Source organism: Charadrius vociferus, unplaced genomic scaffold (genome assembly GCF_000708025.1).
Source record: "Charadrius vociferus isolate BGI_N301 unplaced genomic scaffold, ASM70802v2 scaffold812, whole genome shotgun sequence".
In the NCBI taxonomy this organism is placed as follows: Eukaryota; Metazoa; Chordata; class Aves; order Charadriiformes; family Charadriidae; genus Charadrius; species Charadrius vociferus.
Genome location: NW_009647037.1, coordinates 167371 through 171683, shown reverse-complemented (window position 1 = coordinate 171683; position 4313 = coordinate 167371).

Sequence of the window (4313 nt, the reverse complement as noted above, 5' to 3'; positions counted from 1 at the left end):
CTTTAAAAACTAATACATGAGGGGGAAAAGCATTTTCCCTTTTTTTTTTTTTTTTTAAGAGTGCCTGTTCACCTCCGAAAAGCACCGTGCTGAGAAGCGGGTGGCAGTGCCTGTAACAGCTGTATAGTTAAATCAAACTGTGTTTTGTATCTAAACCTCGAAGCTACCTTACTCAGTTCAAACCAGATACAAGTTCCAGTAGATCGGTGCTATTTGAAACAATGGAGCCAGGGGGTTTTGTGAGCAATATCTGATCCCTCCATAAAACGTAGATGCTCTGACAGATTTCTGGTGGCAGTTTTCACGCAGTTGGCACTCCGGCGTGCCTGGCTACCCAGACGAACCGCAGCAGGCAGTTGTAGAGTTAATTTTGCTGTAGCGCTACAGTTGCTCTGCTCTTGCTCAGCTCTTACCTACCTCCCTGTTCCCTTGGGCAGGCTCGCTCTCCCTCCGCTGCCTGCGTGGAATGAGCCCTGCTGAGGATGCTGTAGCTGGGTGGAAGGCGAAGCGGCTCTGGATGCGAGGGGTGGTGGTAGAGCAACGGTGGTGAAAGCAGCTGCCTGGAGAAATGAGGGACTTGGGTAGGAGCTGGGCGATGTCGGGTGAGCTGTGGTCAGCTCCAGCCCTTCAGGGAAATCGATGGGAACGTCAAACGTTAGCTTAGGTGTCCTGAACTGTCTGTGTGGGACTTGAACTCATCGAGAGCAAGCATGTGCCTTTTTCTGATCAAGAACAGAAGCTGGAAAAACTTGCGTTTGCATTGGTAGAATGGTCAGTATTTTTCTTGAACTGTTTTTAAAGCTTGAAGTCCTTGGTCAGAATGGAGTTGGTTTTGTGTTGAATTACTTAATCAATGTGAGCCCTGAATTATTTGTGAATTAGAACTACCCAGAGAGGAGAAGCTTTTAAAATAAGTGGTTTCTGGAGAGTAATGTCATCAAATAAACATACTTCCTGGTAGACTTGCAATTTTTTTAAATAAAATCTAACCTTGATATGTTTCTCTATCTAATGAGAATCATTAATTCTGCCTTTATTTGAATGTTGCCTGTCCAGTAATGTCTTCACTCTTTACTGTGCTCCTGCAGCTTTCCATACACTCCATTGCTTCTTCCCCCTTACCCCGTTTGGTGGCTGTAAGGACATGAAGAATGTTGTCCAGTGAATGTCGGGGAGCAGTGCAGAGGTCTGATTAAGTGGGAATGTGGAGGTGAGGATTAAACATCACAGATAATTCTTCAAGAACCAGCGTGCCAGCAGCTGAGGGTAGTGATGTCTGCGTACAAAATGGTGTGGTCTCCTGGGTATGGAAAGAGTTAGCAAAGTGGTACGAGGGGAGGAAAGATCCTCTCTGCTCTGATGCCGAGGTACTCGTTGAGGGAAGGCTTGTTGTAGACTGCCTGCTGCACAAAAGTAGATGCCTGTGTCTTAGATGCTAGTTTGGGCTTAAAGCTGCTAAAAAAAGTGGATTTTCAGACCAAAACGGAAGAGCTTTTCAAATAGGTTATATTTTATGCAATATTGAGATATTGAGGAGTTACCCAGCCAGGAGCTCTGGTGGCAAAGCTGGCTCTGAAATGGGTTCCCTCTCTGGCCTTGCGTAAATGATTCTGCCTCGTTTTCTCACCCTGTCTCGAAAATGTTTATGAAGATTCACTTCGCCTTATGAGCGCTAAGTATTAGGTGTTCTGAGGATGAACCACGCAGTGGAAGTGCTAAACTCTTGATACGAACCTGTGCACCTTCTTGCGAGCGTGCATCTTCGGTCCATACAGTGCTGTCTGGAGCCTGTCTCTGACGGGAGCTGTGCTCCTTCCTCGCATCTCGTCGCAGCTCTGCCTGGGGAATGCCATTGGGATTGGTCCCATGGTCTTTACCTGTTGCTTTCTCTTAAGATAATCCACGTGTTGCAAAACAGACTGTCAGAGGGCAAGTTCATTTACATGAAAGTTGGTGTTTTTTTTTTCCATTGCTGAGAATTATATAGGTCTTTCAAACGCATTTGGCAGTTGGAAAACTAATACCTACTGTAATACTATCTAGCAACACAGCAAAATATGACTGTATGTTGAGTTTAGGGCTATGCTAGCCCATAAATCATAGGTCCACAACCCATTTAAGTACAGGTGTGCAAAAATTAGCTATTAAAATAGTTACTAATAAACTTTCATTATGCTTACACTTGCAAATCTCTTAAATATATTCACAACCAGTTTCTTTGATAGAAAATCCGTGTCTTGCCGGTTAGTGTTCACTCAGACATAATAGCAAAGTAATACCCACTGGAGCAATGCTAAATTTAAAGAACCTTTTGAAGTTTTTGAACCTGATGGTGTGCCAGCAAAGTGGAAACTTGAGTAGTGCTCTTTAACTGCTGAGGAAAATTGATTGCCAAAAAAACTCGGTGAGAGGAAGACTGCTAGAGATGGAAGTTTGTCTTCTGACTTCTGGCAACTTTGCAGTGAAGAATGGCTTCTTCTGGGTACTCAGTTTTGTACAACACTTTCCTCCTGTGGCTATAGTTTTTTAGTTTTCTTTGGACTTGGTTTCTATTCTTCAGTGAAATGTTCTCATTTCTGCAGTTTTCAGTGTTGAATCTAGCCTTGAGACACCCTAAAGTTGTTTTCCTGTAGAAAAACCTGCTTCTAGAAAGCTGCATTTTGTGTCTGTTTTGCAGGCGGTTTCTAAAAGCTAACCTCAGCACAGCGATAGAGTTGGCAGAACGCGGTTTTGGTCTGAAATGTTGATTTTACAGGCTCGTTGCCCAGCCCCTACTGCCATGACCAGTGACGCTGGTGTACAGATCCGCGTTTCCCGGGTTAGGTGACGCGCTTTGGGCTCGCAGGGTACAGGGTCTCCTGGCTGTTCTGTTCTTGTTTCTTCCCTTGGTGTAAGCAGTTCAGCTTCCCCAGGTAGCCTGTTGGTGGATTAACAGCGTTGTGGCTTGTCGTGGGGAAAAACTAGGCTGTTTACGTGGCCTGGAGGCGTGTGATCCTAGATAAGAACACTGCCTATCAGCAGGTATTACTTTAGAGCTTTCACGGTAATTGGTAGCATTCGGTTATGAGCCAATATGGGTATTAAAGTATCTTCAGGAGAAGGTGGCTCAGGTGGCATACTGTGTGCCATAAACATTGCTAGCAATCAAGCCGTATTTGTTTAGGAGACTGCTGGAAGCAATGTCGTGCATATAAATTTTGCGTATTTAATACCGTATGTTTAAATTGAAAAACAAAAAAAAAATATTGTGCTGTTTGGGATTCCTTTTCAGAATTAAAAAAAAATCTAATAAACCAGTCCAGTGGACTGAGATTCCCTCTATGTGTATGTCTTGCTCTTTCTCATATGCTGGTAACTGCTCCCCTCTCGTTTCGGTGTTACCGTGGCTTAAGCAGGAACTGGACCGCGTTCCCACCATGCAGGTACTGGGGGTTTTCGAAGCAAAAGGGGATTGTTTCAAGAATAAAGTAGAGCTGTGACTTGAGACATTGCACAAATAGATTGTAGACGGATGGCAAACAAACTGGTAAAAGCCTTTATTTTTACTTAACCATCTTGACCATGTGTGCCTATTTGTATCGCGGACGTGGGCTGCGGGTGGGAGGGAAACCGTGTGTCGGTGTGTGTTGAGATGTACTCGCTAAGCAGAAGCGGTGTCCTCTGCCCCTTCTCCCTTTCCAGAGAAATTGTTCTTGCCAAAATTTTCTACCTGTTGCAAGAGTTGCTTTCTTTCCAGCACAGTAAAATGTCAACTTCTTTCACTGTTCCTTCCCTCTCGTAGGCATCTGTAACCTCTGTACGACTCTGTATAGTACACACAACAGTCATCGGATCTCTGCTGGCTTTAGATGCCATCCAGTTGGGTGTATTGTAAACAAACCGTATTCATTTGAAAAAATAAATTTTTTTTTGAAATGCAGTTGTGGTACTTTTATTTCTTTTTATACTTGGCAGCATTCTAGTTCCTTCCTTTAGTTCCTGCAGCCGGGGGGGCTGGAGGTGGCGGTGATGCTCTGAGGCTGGTGGCAGCTCGGGGGGGGGACACACCAGCAGGGCTGCCCCACCTTTGCTGGAAAACGATTTTACTTTTGGCCTTTTCTGTTTGATTTGATGTGATGCTATTTAAATATTTATTAAAAAAGAAAAAAAATGGGGGAAGAGCTGCTGCTGAGGTCGGTGGCATGAGGACTCCTGCGGCTGCCGAGGGGCCGTGGCGGCGGGTGGGTGTCACGGCGGTGGGTGGCACTGGGTGCGGGACCCCAGACACCCCCCTACCGGGAAAAAATTATCTTTTCTTAAAAATAATAATTAAT